The sequence below is a fragment of the Anarrhichthys ocellatus genome, unplaced genomic scaffold (assembly GCF_004355925.1).
Source record: "Anarrhichthys ocellatus isolate YVR2014 unplaced genomic scaffold, GSC_Weel_1.0 scaffold32, whole genome shotgun sequence".
Classification (NCBI taxonomy): domain Eukaryota; kingdom Metazoa; phylum Chordata; class Actinopteri; order Perciformes; family Anarhichadidae; genus Anarrhichthys; species Anarrhichthys ocellatus.
The window spans coordinates 1,409,682-1,425,683 of record NW_022280062.1 but is presented as its reverse complement, the minus strand read 5'-3'; the positions used below and the strand labels follow the sequence as shown (position 1 = coordinate 1,425,683).

Sequence of the window (16,002 nt, the reverse complement as noted above, 5' to 3'; positions counted from 1 at the left end):
ACACACACACACACACACACACACACACACACACACACACACACACACACACACACACACACACACACCCCTCCCCCGAGTCCCCTATGCCCTCCTCTGTCCTGTGCCATTTGCCAAGGAGGGAGGGAATCCACCGGGGGCTCATTCATCTTGGCCCTGTTGACCCCCTGTGGTGACAGATGCTCTTGGAGGCCTGCAGAGCTGTGTGTGTGGATGGGGGGGAGAAACAAAGAAGAAGGTCCCGCATTTCCACCCTGCCACACAGCCACGGCGCCCTGCCACGCGTGACCCCCCTGCACGCCAAGACACCGACACTGTGTCAGGTGGTTTTCAAGAGAGAGGGGTAGGGTGGATCTTTAAATCCAACTCTCGCTCCGACGCTCAGTTCAGGCTCTTTCTGGCTGACTGACACACCCGCCTTTTTTATTTTTATTGGGGGGGCCAATTCAGGGGAAGGGGGAATCTGTCCCCAGCAAAATGGGGACAAGAATGTCAGGTCAGCCTGAGCATTTTGTCTTCTTAGCCTTGCCAAGGATTGACCCCACTCTGGGCTTTTACTCCCGCTATAAATACCAGGGGCTCATCTGGCCAAAATAAATAAACGGAAATGCACCGCAAATCAACAGCCACTGGCAGATGTTAGGGATTCTATGTCATTAAAGCCTAATGATCAGGGTTAGCACCTTCCCATGGTATCGCTAAATGGAAAGGGTGCTCATTTCCAGGTAAGGGTATGGTGTTCGGGTATGTAAGTGAAGAAGTGTGACATTAATGTTCAAACATGTACGTCTGCAACATCAGAGGAGAATGTCAAACCACTTCCAACTATGAGACTAGTTAAATCACTCTTCCCTCGAGTCCTCGTAGTGCGTATTAAGCAGCATGTTGAAACTATGTTGAGGATTAACAATCTGTTATCAACTGTTACATTTCATGGTTCAATCTTTTTCCATTCAAGGGCGCTTACACACTTAACTTAATCGTTTACTGTGGCCTTGCGCATGTAAAGTTACTAATTTAGACTCCTGCGTCTGTTTTTCTTTTGACTAATTAATGCCAAGTCAGCAAGAATTTGTCGGGTAAATAGTAGGTTTGAGCAAAGTCGCATCTACTTGATGGCAAGGAGGATGCACTCACCATTCAACAGCATATTTTTAGTCTCTAATACCAATGTTTTCCCTCAGAAGAATTGGTTAAAACTTGCTTTTATTGAGGGGAGAGAAAGAAGACTGCAAATGTATCACTGTCTAGAAATTGGGTTTTTGCATGAACTTCAACAGAAAACACCTACTTATTAATAGAGATGAATGATTACAATAACATTGTATTGATTATAAATATCTCTCTCTTTACTGGCCCAGGTTTCATGCTTCGCTGAGCCGTGTGACTGGTGTTCCAGTTCTTTACCACAGACACAGTTCCACAGTTGTGTTAATCAAGTCGTGTGCAGCTCTCCTCACCAATGGTTATATTAGTGCACAGTCAGCGTGATGGGAGCTGTAAACCACTACGCGAGCCAATCAGGGCCTCCATTAGTCCTTACGGGCCTTTCATTTCTCTCAATCAGCAGCATTTGTCCAAACATTGGGCTTGAGTTTGACTGTGAAATGTGTCCGGCTATTGCTGATTTAGACCACACATGGGAAAACGTCGGTGAGTCCCAAACTGTGCCTCTGGGTTTTATTTGGCGTTTTTCAGTGCTAGATGTATCGTAAATTAACTGTAGTTATTATCAGGTGTGACAAAAAGGGAAATGTCTTTTCAGTGATCCATCGGATACCAGTGTAGCCACAAGTTCAACTGGGGGAAAAGAGCCGTCAGTGTGATGTATGTCTAAGCCCCTGACTTTGACGTGGCCTGTCTTAAATAGCCCATTCAGAATGGAGATAATGAGTAAGCCCAGCATTCTCTTTGGCCTCAAAAGACACCGTGCAAAAAAACAAAAGGGTGTGGATTGAATGCATTCCCGCCCCCCAGCCCATCCTTCACCGCTGCATTGAGCTCCTACTAAAGTCTCTGACAAAGGGGAAGTATCCCTGCCACCGCCACCTGAGGAAAGACGAGTCACATGATCAGCTGTGTTGGGGGGGTCTGGGAGATCTTGGGCTTGATGCTCTTAAATGTGGAGAAGGGTAGGGGAAGGGGTTCTTCCTCTCTCAGGATTCCCAGAGGAGCGACACAGCTTTGTGTTAGCTGACTCAGTGACCTGCTGGCCTAGCCTAGCACAGTGGGATGGCTTCTATACTGATGACATACTGTGGCAGGTTGAGGCTCTGATACTGTAGGAACATGAGGACGAGGTTTAATCGAGAAATCGAGACACGCGAGTATCAGTCGGGGAGGGAGCACAGAAAGCCATGGTGCTAATTAGCACATCTGACTCTTATAATAAGAAAAACAATGTGGCAGCAAAACAAAACAAGAAAACAAAAATAACAGCATGTGAAAATTCCCGCAACAGCATCCCCTCATCTACCTGCTCGACGTGGGCTACCTGACGCCAAAGGTGTGAGGACTCGCGCTGCTGTTTACTGTCCGGGTGGCAGCCCCTAGCCATTTCCTTACAAAAGCCCCACAACCTTCTTCGGGACCCCCTCCCCCCGGCTCTTCGGGACTACCTGCTGGGCCCTGAAGTGTAAATCGGTGCTAGTGAGGATAGCAGATGAGCTAAGGTCATTCATGGCTTTCCAGTGGGCCACACAAACAAAGGCAAACATTCCAGCTGAATGCCATTGCTGAAGTTGGCAGTAACAGAGAGAAGGAGAAAGAGCAGGCCTCAGTGAAGATAATAGCTTGAGGGTGCATGTGTGTGTGTGTGTTAGGGGATTATCTGAGGAACTATAAAGTGGGGTGAACCAAGGTTTAAGGCTTGGCGTGACCAGAGGGAACGGGGGCAGGGTACAGGGCCCGAGGAAGGGCGGACAAAAGGAGCATTTGGGCAGATGAAGAAGTCATCATCATTAAGCCACTGGAAGTTTACTGTCCAGTTATAAAACTCATTTAAAAATTAAGAGGCAAGGGGGTGCGTGTGAAAGGGCAGCTGGGCTGGGAAGGCCTGCGAAGGGGCTGGAGGGCCGTGTCGGGACTCGCTGAGGAACAGTAGCGCTAATTCATTAGGGGACAAGCGGCCTTTGTGTTAACACCAGGTTGACTGGAACGGTGACCTTGCCACACACTCTGGCCCAGCGGATGAGTTTAAGGGCAAGGCATTTAACCTTAAACTAAATCTCAGCGGCGGACAAAGGCCTGCATCGTTTAACGGCGCAGGTCGACCAAACAGATAACTGACGCAGCACAAGTGCAAAACAAGCTTTGATGAAAGTAGCCAACTCATGGATCGACACGTGACTCTACTTGTTTACAGTGAAATGATAGTAATGTTCCCGCATTTGATAGAAAAGTTTTCTTGTTTTTGTTAAATAAGTGGCAATCACCTAAAAGTTTCAATGAATACGGATAATCAGAAAAAAAAACCAAAAACCCCCAAAAAGAACCTGAAACCCATTTTTATACTCGAGAACAGGGCTGCAACTAATAGCAATTTTCATTAATGATTATTTTCTTGATAAATGTGTAAATCATTTTGTCTATAAATGTCACAAAATATCAAATATTGCCAACTATAATTATCCTGTTCCTAATTCAGTTTACTGACACATACATATACATATATATATATATATATATATATATATATATATATATATATATATACACATACATACATACATACATATATATATATACGTATATATATATGACAAAGAAAAGCAGCAAATATTGTCATTTAAGGAGCTGGAACCAGAGAAAGTTTGGCCTTTTTGCTCGAAAGATTTAAGATTGATTTTCATTGATGAACTTATCAACTTATTGTTTCAGCTCAGCTCAAAATGATGATGTTTTTGGACACGGCCGATCAAAACTTTTTATTGTTCTTAAAATCTGATCACATATCTCATCACATATCTCACTCGGCACATACATGTCCCCTTTTATACGTTTAGCAGAATGTAATAAAATGTAAAAAGTTGCCAAAACATGTCCGTCCTTTGCTAATGTGACCAGTGAGCTCTCAAAGCCGCTATCCCCGATAGAATAAGTAAATGAAAGTGTAATAAAATGGAAGGCCTGTCAGTGAACCCGATCTGCATTTTACAACGCTGCCGGGGTTGAACGTCAGTTCACCATAGTCGGGACAACGAGACCTTAATGCATTTATGGACTTATTCAGCGGAGCCATATTGAATAACAACAATGAGTTCTATTTCATACTGTAAAGCTGTCACCAGCCAGGGTTCAACACCGGTCAATGGTAAAGGGCACGAGGAGGGAAGATGGAAAAAGATGTAAAGACAAGAGGAGAAATTAACTCTCTAAAGATATATATTTTTAATCGAAGACTGGAAAAATGATCCCTAACCTTGTATGACTTAAAGAAAACTAATTAAGCTTATAATACATTAATTCACTTTGTCACCGGTTCCTTAATTAGCCTGTAATTTATCCTATTCTGAGAAAGAAATCGATCTGCCATCATTGCCACAGCTTCTTCTAACATCTGGTCCACACCGAATGGCTCATCCCAGAGTAGATCTTTGATGACGGTTGACCAGGCCTTGTCCTGGCCATAAACTGTTGTTTAGACAGCCCTGTTTGCTATACGGGTGTAAAAGGAGAGCCGTGGATCACGTCGAGAGGGCCAACACTATCAAAACACTGGCTCTTATCAGATGACAGAACAAGCAAAGGGGTCAGGTTCTGTTTCCAGCGGCTGGCTTGAGCTGCACTCACCCCGGCCTCCACATAACATGTCAGGCAGACTGAGGTGCAGATAATAACGGGGGATCTCAGAGATAATCATCATGTCAGCTAACCTTTCAAAACACACACTCAGCCTCTAGGGACGGATGGCGCCCCTAGCATTCGCCTGTATTGCCTTTATGCATAGGACCGGCCCTGCAAAAACTGAATAAATTAGAAGGGTTTGTACTGTTTCACCTCAGTTTTGGTACCAAGACTAAAGACATAAATGTATCAAAATAGGCTCAACTCAATGTAAGCATTTTACGATCTTTACTTTCATTCATGAACATTTTCCTGATAATTTACAAGTACGTTTCTTGGGAAAGAACTTTGTCATTAAGCACGCATTGCTGGAAAAAAATGGAATTTAAGTTATTATTGGAAACTTTATTTGTTATTATTGATATGATCTATTTGTTGAATTGTATGCTTGCCTGTAGACGATCATAAGAGAAATTGAAGTAAATATTTATAAAAGAAATATTTAAATAAGTGAATATCTTATTAAACAATAATGAATAAGACGATGGATATGACAGCTTCCAGTACTTGAGCCTTCTTTATATCCAATGTAACAAACATTGTGATCGGTGCTCCTAAAGTCCCCTCTTCTAGGCTGAAACAAGCCTTTTTACAAGGATACAATAAATGTTTCAGCTTCTTTAAGAATGTTTTGCTTTTCTTTTAGTAATGTGATAGTACTCTTAAGGAAACCAACATTCTACACCACCATCTGACATTTTATACATGATTAGTTCACTAATTGAGAAACAATTAGCAGATTAATGGATCATGAAAACAGCCATTACTCCTCTCAGCAGAAATATCAAAGATTATTTTAGATAAAGACATCAATTGTCTGTGTAAGGATCTTCACTAAACATTTTGGACGCTTCCAACTTAACTCCACAGATACAAAAGGTAGGCGATCCCCTCAAAGTTCAGTCAAAGTTCTTCCCTGAAAAGTTCACACAACTGACACACAAACAATTTAGCCACGCAGGAGCACTGAGCACTCATGGAGAGGACATAAGAAAGAGGTCTGTTGTGTTTATCAGGCATCCAGAGAGAGACCCACCTTTCACAATGGGACCTCTCCTTTCTTTTCCTTCCTGAAAAAAAAGTCTCTGCCACCTTGAATCCGTTTGAGTGACACCGGGACAAAGAGCCTTCTCAATGTCCCCGACGAAGGCGCCTCCTCCTCTTCCCCTCAAAACTTCCTCACCGGGCGATCAGCTGTATCCATCATGTCTCTCTTCCTGACCCCAGGCGGCATTGCTGCATCAGCACCCCCCCCCCACATTACCCCCCACCCTGACCGATTAATAAGCACCAGGTTGCCCTCGGTGACAGGGCCCACACTTAAATCCCATCAGTCCTCCTTACTGCAGCGAGAGCCACGGCGTCAGCAGGACTCTTCTTTTTTTTGTCTCAATGAGACAATGGAAGCAGGGCCATCTTTTGTCGGGGGGCTTGACCCCTCACACAAGCTTTGCTGATGAGAAAAAGTGACAGTAAACCTATTCAGGCCTGGTGCACTTCATCCTGCCCTGATCCCTCCGAGAGATGAGATACTTTGCCAACTGGCAGATGTGATAGTTAAGACGCGGCTCTTGTCACATTGTGGTGTACCGAGCAGAAATAGCGGTTAATAGAGGGCACTCGGGTGCAAAGTGAAAAGTGTTATGACTTCAAATGTGCTCCTCAAAAAACAGCCCGGATGCTGAAGTTATTAAGTGGGCCATTTGAAAATGTTCCGACTAAACATTCTTGCACCATGAGTCATTTTTGTTTAAAAGTAAACATCTCCCATATAAGCGTAGAGCAAGTTCCCTCAGACCTGATATTTTTCCAACCCTCATTTCCTGTCAGGTAGCATTCTCCAAATACTCTGTGCTGTGAGTAATATACAGGATTCAGTTCCTCTTTAAATGACCTTAATCAATGCTGGCACAGCAAGACGGCACAGCCTCCCAACTCTCCCAACTCACACCCGTTACTGTTACAGTAATGATGGTGCAAGAGCTAATGAAATTATAACATTTAAAGAAGTGATGGTTTATCTTAATTATTCAACTGTACAAAAGAATTTAGTGGAATTATTTCAACTAAAAAGTAGACAAAAAAAAACTATGCTCCTGCATAAATGAGTAAGGTAAACTTAAAGGAATACCTTGTCATTTGTGGAAATGCGCTTTATTGCATCGGCATAAACAAGAAGATCAATACTCTCATGTCCCCTCAAGATAAAGCCTGCAGCCGATCAGCTTAGCTTAGCAAAAAGAGTTGAAACATCTGCCCATTTCTAACAAGAGCAGGCTGTTTCCCCCCCACGGGAAATAAATTGCATTTTGTAATGTAAAGTCCACAGAAACAGCATACACGCAGCAGTAATGGATTACTAGCGAAGACAAGTGTAGTTTAAGCAATATCTCTGCAATGCTGCTCCAGGGGACAAAGACAGAGAGAGAGAGAGAGATGCCATTCTCAAAAAAAAAGGATAATTTGGCATTTAAATCGTGATGGTGGACAAAAATGTCTCAACGGTTATTAAACTGGACTGCGATCAGGTTATTAAAGCATATGATTGACAACATTTTCTCATCACCTGTATGAGATCTGCATGTGTTGTTTCCTCACTCATTTCCTGTTTGTAGAAAGAAAAGGACTGAATGCAAATAAAAAAAAATACAAGAGTCACAAATGTCCAAGGCTCTCTGACACACGGCTGTCTGTCTTCTTCTACAGTCGAAGGCTTAAATGGACAGGGAACAAATGTCTAGCGATAGACACACAAACGGTTTCACTGAGTTAGTTTGATGAAAAATGCCAGCCTGTGTTTGAATGCTATTGATTTTATCGGGAAGTCAATACACAGATCTAGAGGAGAAAATCAATGCAAGTCTTAATCTGTTAAAAGTTTTCTATGTGAGAGAGAGAGAGATATTATATAACATATATAATATCATATTAACATATCGTATTATTATATGTTATATTAATGTTATTGTGTATTAATATTATTGTATGTTTAATTTTTTTGATGCTTTGGCAATACCGTTTGGAAACGTTCATGTCAATAAAGCAAATTGAATTGAATTGAATTGAAAATTGAGAGAGGAACATTGAGTTCTCGCACGAGAGAGGAACGTTGAGTTCTCGCAGCAGAGGTCTGGGTCTTGGTCACCGTAGCCTTGGACAATTGGTGACATCCTTCTGCTGCAGGCAGCCCTCTCCCCCACAAACCCTGGCAGCATCAACACACGCTGACCTTGTGCTTCGACATGAAGAGTGAGAGAGACTGAATGTCCTGTTTGAGATATGTGTGTGTGTGTGTGTGTGTGTGTGTGTGTGTCAGGGATATTTTGGGGCAATTTATGTGGGCAAAGCCAATGATGCTTCCGTGGTGATGTGGGAAATCTGGCTACAAGCCTGAGTGTGTCCAGCTGTTGTTGGCACGCGTCCTGCTCCTTCACAACAACAATACCAAGATACACAACAGCGCAGGACGTTTCATAAGAGTGACGATCGACCAAATGTATCAGAAAGAATGTAAAATCTTACATTCAGCACAATTGATCATCTGGCAAAGGTAATATCTTGCGCGACTGAAATGAGAATAAACCTGCGTGTGAACTGATTTATGTGACAAGTCTGAAATGTACCCAGCCTGACGTTATTTGGCTCATGAATTAGCAGATTAAAACAACTCAAGAGGAGCGGGAAAAGCCAGGCTATGTAAACAAAGCAAGGAGAAGCTCTGAGAACAACACACACACACATAGTGAGAGAGTGACCTCATTCTCAGCTCCACAATATCTTTATAAAGATAACAGTTGTTATTGATTATTGTCAATGTGTGCAACAGCCACGTTAATCAATAGATAGAAACCCAACACTGATGAATGACTCAAACGCCGTGTACCTCTGCAAAACAAATCTGACACTTGTAGCAAAGGCCAAACAACTTGAACTTTAACTTTCTATCAAACTATTGCACTGTGATCAAACACTGCTCTTTCAAAATAATGTACTTCATTTCTGGCCACTGGTACCCACTGGGGTTGGCATCAGTACAAGGGATGAGGAGGAGGAGGAGGAGGAAGAGGGGGAGGAGGAGGAAGAGGGGGATGCAGCAGTACAGCCTGTAAGAACACACTGTTCCATAACAGTCCTGTGCAAGAAGGGATTCTCAGCTGGATGCTTTCCAGGTCTCAATGGAGAGAATGAGGACATATTATTACAAAGAGCTCTCAGCCGAGCTGCATGCACACTTTGCTCTTTATGAGCATACATTGATGTAATGGAGCCCACAGACATCCAAGAGATTGATCTTAAAAAATAAAAAATGAATAAAAAGGAGAAACACCGTAGACATGACACGTCATACCACAATCCTGCTGTGATGAGATGCAAGGACTCAGATTTCGGGGGGGGGGTTATTATGACCTCATTCTGTTTATTACCGCTGCAAATGAAAGAGTTCAACTTAAGGAACAAAAGACTGAAATTCCTCCTTCACCTGGACACACACACACACAAATGCACTCACGCCTAATGGCGACCGCTTGACTTTGCAAGCTTCCTGACGAGCGACTTGGGGGAAAGTCCAGATAAGTCTCATTCCTTTCTGTCAGGGAGCTGTTTTGACTTTGATCTGGGGGCTGGGCGCTCAATGGAGCAACACATTTGGAGCTCACGACTGTTTTAGCTCTGTATTTAGACGGCTTCACAGCACTCTTTGTAACAGTGCGGTGAACACAGCTGTGTGATTAGGAATAAGTATGATTGATGATAGAGAGTGAGGGCTTACAGAAACTAGGGAATGGCTTCGTTGAGTCATTCGGTGAGCAAACTAGGACATCCAGCGGTGACAGATAAGAAATTGCCATGCATCTCAGAATCAGAGATAACTAACAGAACAACAGGAAGTGCCATCTACTGGGGTCGTGTTCCACTCATGCATACATGTATACACACACACACACACACACACACACACACACACACTCAGAGCCTCCCTTGCAACAAAGAACAGGATGTGCAGGCCAGTATTGTCAGATGTACTCCTACGTATTGCATGTCCTACCTTCCTTTTATCCATCACTAAAAGTCACATTCTAAGGCTGTGAGGAGGCACTTCTTCCCTTCACTCCTGAGTAGGCCATAAACGCAGAGGGGTGAAGTAGACTCACACCCAACAGCACAAATTCATGGTCAGACATTAAGGGAGGAGATTGTTGTTTCGAGCATTAAGCCACGTTTAAACAGTAATGTGCCTCAACAGAGCTCAAGTTAATGAGTGAGGGTTGAATACATGCAGGAGCAAGGAGCAATGAGACTTTGGGTGAAGTAGCTTTTGGAATTAATCCAAGGTAAAAAAAAAAAAAAAGAATGAAATTAAGCACATGTTTAAAATGTGCTCTGCTTTTTCACTATATTTCTTCATTGAAATGCACATTACAACTATATGTCTCGAATGCACGTCATCCACAGAAATAACCTGGTTTCCAGTTCAAGACTACACACTAGTTTCTATGCGACTTGGAACAAAGAATTTCATATTATTTTCTCAATTAATAATTTAATCTATAGAATATGGGACTAGGAAATAGAAAAAAAATTCAGCAGAATTTCCCATGGCCATCAAAAACATATATTATTTATAGATTATATTATATATATATAATATTCCCTTTGTTATTTGAGAAATTGGAACCTGTGAATGGCCTTTTTACTTTAAAACATACTGATACGATTATACAAATGTGTGTGTGATTAATTTGATTGATTGACTAATTGTTTCAGCTCTTAACAATAGCACACTAAAAATCAAGTCAATTAAAAACAGTAATAAAATAAAATAAAACAAAAGAAAATAAAACAAAAGAAAATGGTTCCACTTCCTGCAGGTGAGACTAAGATATAACAGCTGATGGTGGAGGGCTTTGAGGAGGAAGCCCCACCCCCACTAGCAGGATCAATGCACGTAAATGGAAGAGGTCACAGACCTTTGACATCTCCTTTCAGCCGGGGGAGGAGCAGAGGCCTTTGTGAGATTGGCTTTAATGATCCGATTGTCGACTGTGTCATGCGCCTACATACAGTACAGAGTTTGTGTCGCATTGTCCTTCCCTCTGTGCACACTCTTACCTCACCATGTGTCCAAAACTGTGCAGCCTTAAGTGTGAGGTTTGAATTAAATAAATGTTGTCCTGTATCTCACTCTCGGTCTGCATCCAGCTGCATTGCTTCGCTCTTCATCACCCTCACATCTGTTTTAACCACTTCTCCCACATCTTCCCCTCCTCAGCCTCCCATATATGCTCCTCCTCAGACCTTATCAGTGCTTTCCCTCACTCCTCTTTCATGCTGCATTTTAGAAGAGAGTTTTGATCAATGACTTATTTAGATTAATAGAACTTCAACCACATGTAGATCTAACTCCCTGCTACAGAGAGAAAAAAAACACACACAAGCCTGACACCACCACAACAGTCTGTGAGTGCTCAAACATTACCAGTGAACACGGTGTTCCTGGCATTCTTGAACCTTAATAAAAAAAAGGCCGGTTGACAGTTTACTAGCGTCCATGGGGAACACATTTGGCTCTGCAAATCAGCACCGAGATGTTCTTTTATTTCTCGAACACAGCCAATAAACAGATCAGCCAAAACCTCTAGCAATAATTCTTTCTTCTCTGTTTAGATTCGGAGCTGCCTGCATAACTCGACCAAATGATTCGGACTTTCATCCGACGCTGTTACTGCTGAAGCAATACAGATATCTTGCTGAGAAATATAAAACACTTTGCTAGGTGGTTAAATGAATACACAATTTATATGTGATGTATTTGTATTTGGCAAAAACAATTTAATCTAGTTTTGTATATAATGGATCTATATTATTATTTTACAGTGAATGGCAATGAAAACATTTACTCAAGTACAGTACATAAGACCAGATAGGAACATTTGTATTCAGTTTTGAGGTACTTGTACTTTACTTGAGTATTTCCACTTGATTTATACTTCTACTCACTTACATTTCATTTTGAAATCATGTACTTTTTACTTCAATGCACTTATTTGACAGTGACAGATACTCGTTATACTTTGCAGCCAATTATTTTAGAAAAAAACATATCCGATAGAAAGTACGGTGCTTTCTTACAGATTAAACCGAATTAGCTTCACAAACGACCATAACTGTAATCATTTTTAAATAACATGATTATATAATAATATATATATACTAGTTTAACACAGAGGCCCGTTTTTTACATTATGAATGCTTTTACTTTGGTAATGCAAGTAGCAAGCATTTTGCTTACAACACTTTTTACTTATCAGTAACATTTTAATAGAGAACTTTTTTATTGTAATGAAGCATTTCAACTTCTGTATTGCTACTTTGAATAATACAATTATTATTAGTATTATTCATACTATTATTGTTACTACTATTATCATTATAAATATAGCATTGGATTGTCTACTTTTAGATCATATAGTGTGTTTTATTGACACAATCATCTCTCCATGACAACATAAGCATGTGGCAAAAAGGGAAACAAATCTGACTTGGTGCCGGCCTCTGCCTCAGCAGTATTTGGATAACGAGGGTTGATTTGAGGACCACCTGTTTTTTGGTTCCTGTCAAAACACGCTCAAAAAAATGTGAAACAATTGCACTGATCTTTCTAGTTGGGAATTAGTCCCTTGTACCATCTGTACTCAGGATCAGAGACAATCACTAAGACGTACCTCTGAAAGGATCAAGAGAAGCATCTGCCGGTATTGCTGACTGGTCCCAGTAGTGTTTTTGAGATCGTATTATTGTGATCCGTGAGGGTGTTTCATGTGAAAGATTTTTGCCTCACTAATCAATATTTTTAAATGATGTGTTTCTGGAGCTAGTTGAAGCCACCGCAGAAAATGAAACCTCTTTGCTGCTGACTGGATTGGTAATCAATTGTTACATATTGTTGTGCATGACACTGAATACAAATCAGAGTGATCTATGATGCACAGGTTTCTCATAACAGGGAGCAATATTTGGCGAGGATGTGAATGAAAGATGACGGTGTTCAAATGAAAATACATCTTCCATTCGGAAAATAGACAAAAACGCACTGGGCCAGCTGGGCAAGCTCAAGGCATAAACAGCAAAAGAGGAGTCCTGGTGAGCTAGAAATGATAACCAGGGAGAAAATAAATAAATCTGTTACCCTGGTGACAACTGGATGTGAAATAATCATCGAGCGTGAGAAATTACATGTTGCATTTTTTTGCAAAAACCTCCTCGCCTCACAGCAGGTCTTCCACACAACGTAACAACTGTTAATGATACTTTGGCAAAAAATAGAGACGGGAAGCATTAACATGACAAGTTGAACGGTTGACAAAACAACATGCTCTCAAAAGATGAATTGTTATTTTAAAGAGGGCATATTTTAAAGGGATGAGCAATAGCTTTCATTACCTAATTTCCAGTTAGGTACATCTCATTTTGGTTGATTGGAATAATTGCTAGAAGTGTACTTTTTCACCTGCATGTGTTTATTTCTCATCAATGCCATAATGGTTGAAGTTTGCTATGTTCAATATTACCAGTTTACAACAAACCTCCTGTGAGAGGGGAAATAATGAGGTCCACACCAATTCCAGCAAAAACAAATTGGTTTATAAAATTATATCCAACTCTCTTGCCGCATTCCCAGAGCCAACGTATCACTCGTGTTTGAGAAATAAAAGGTTAAAATGCCTCGACCACACAAAGAAAACGCCCACCGCCAAACCTCCACAATTGAAGGCCTTTAACAAAGCAATAGGGGAAGGAGATGTCTCCTTCAAGGCTAAAGAGAGAAACCTGTCCGAGCGCAGGAGTGGTGTCACGGGGGCCTTACTTATCTCCTCCCAGATTAACTCCCAATTGTTCCTGTGGAACAAAGGCAGCCAGGGAGGAAACCAGCCCCCCCCCCCCCCCCCAAGGGCCAGATGGTCAGCGTTCAGGCCCCCCCCCCCCCTGTCCCCTCCAGCCCTTCCCCTCTCTGACAGGGCTGCGCGTGCTCTAGGTGAGACAGGCCACCCAGCGAATTCTCAATCCACACTGGAGAGGACAACCACGAATGTTGGATACCACAAATCTGCAGTCAACGGCAACAATCAGGCTTTTAGATATCTTTGTTATCATCGATGCAAATATATTAAAGCTCAATAATGTGGATTTCTTTCCACCTGGACCACATTTTGTTCAATTATAAGTGCTGCTATAAAAAGTAACATTACAGTTGCTTTTTCACCAGTGAGCCTGCCGCATCTGGTAAAATGAACTACTCTGGTCTGCAGGATTGTGTAATGTGCATGTTTTTGTCATTAGCTCTAATGATATTTTGCAAGTAAAGAAGGGGGAGAGGAGATAGGAGGAATTTAACCTTTGGGACATGAAACATGGAATGTGAGATTAGATGCAGTCAAGACAGACTGGTTTGCCTGTAATAACAATGACAAACCACCAAAAACCTGGTTATATGGCTCCATCTAAACTGCTGATCCCTGTTTCAACGTCGAGCCTCGGGCAACTGTGACGGTCTTCAAGAGACAAACATCTGAATTAGTGGCCTGGTTCCAGGCAGGCTTGACATGACATGACTTTGTTAACAACAAACAATCATGAGGACAGGATAAGATGTAATAAAAGATGAAATAAGATAATAAAATCTGCATTTTAAAAGGCAGCAGAAACTGATCTACAATCCTTTTAATACCCATAAATTAATAAGACTGCTGATCCGACATAAGGTTTCACTGGACTTCTTTTCTGCCACAGGTTTGACAAAAGATAAGTTCCACACTGACACTCATATTACACTGCAAGACATGTTAATTACCTATAGCCCACTAATTAGGCTATTAAATGTAGGTCGGACACATTTGGGGGCCAAGCACCACTGACAGCTACGACATATAGGCAAACATAATGGTTATTAACAGTTAAAAACATATGATAGTCCCACTCAGGCAGTATTCCAGAGCATGTAAACAGACTTTGCTCATGATTTGATTAATTGCCCCTCGTTATACTTCAATCACCCCTTTCTACAAAACACCCCGCAGTTTCTTCATCCCTACAGCTTTAACACTATTGTGAAATTCACTGGTGAAAACAAACTTTAAGCAGCTGTTTCAGCCTCGGGCACGGACCCGACATTACGCAGGCTTCAGCGCGACCATTACCAGCCTGATCCTGCTTCTGATCACTAACGTGCTTTCTCTCGTGGCGTGGAATTATTTTCAAAACAAGTGTGCGGACACACCGGAAAACCGTGCACGCCTACCTTTATGCACTCCGGAGACGCGTTACACGGCCATGTCCACGTAGCAATCGGGATGTGTGGGTTACATTTGGTGCGCCTCCGATTTGAACACCACCCCCACCCTGTTGCTGCTGCTCCGGGTCGCTCTGCTCACAGCTGATCTGCGCACTGAGGAAGCCGCCAAGTGACGTCAGGACATGACTGTATGTAGACCATTTGTTCCAGTTCAGCCGAGGATAAGTTCACTTCAGCTTGTTGTTCGAGTGAGAGGATGAAAACACAAAAAGTCAGGCAGAAAAAATAACACGTCACAAACTTTACCGGAAGTGGCTCATCAACCGGTTGAAATGGACCAAAAAAAGCAAGTTTAAAAACGGTGCAGGAAGGAAGCAGCACGCAGTCATGCGTGACAGAAACGGCCCACCTCAAAATGTCATATACAGACAGCAACATGCCTGGATTAAGACATTTAATAAACAAACAAATACATGAATAAAATAATAGACAAATGAACATAATAAATAAATCAAACATGCAAATAAAGTAAAAAGGATAGTAGACCTACACCATACATACAAACATGCATACAGTATTCAAACATACAATATATATTTTACTAAATGATATTAAGCCACCCAATAACCTATGAGATATTTTCTTTTTAAAAAGCAACAACAGCAGTTTGTATAAATGTATTTGTATGAACACACAACTCATAAATTAACCATTTTTCCGCACTTCTGGTCTCTGATGTTCAAATATCCTCCTCTGCTGGCAGAAATACAGAACTGATGCACTGAGTCCAAGCTGCATTGCAAAGGGGAAACAAAGTAAACTTTTGCTTGAGATAAAGCGATATAAATAAAATGTGGGATTTTTCC

The 16,002-nt window shown here is 41.7% G+C and overlaps 1 protein-coding gene across 8 annotated transcripts in view; it reads right to left on the bottom strand.

The window, feature by feature from the left end:
• The window catches only part of greb1l (GREB1 like retinoic acid receptor coactivator), a 40,744-nt gene extending 25,330 nt beyond the window's left edge, over positions 1-15,414 (bottom strand). For all 8 annotated transcript variants that reach the window (XM_031865104.1, XM_031865106.1, XM_031865112.1 and 5 more), the window contains exon 1: positions 15,143-15,414. The gene's annotated coding sequence lies outside the window, so the exon portion shown is untranslated. The remainder of the gene's footprint in view (positions 1-15,142) is intronic.
• Positions 15,415-16,002: the final 588 nt, after the last annotated feature.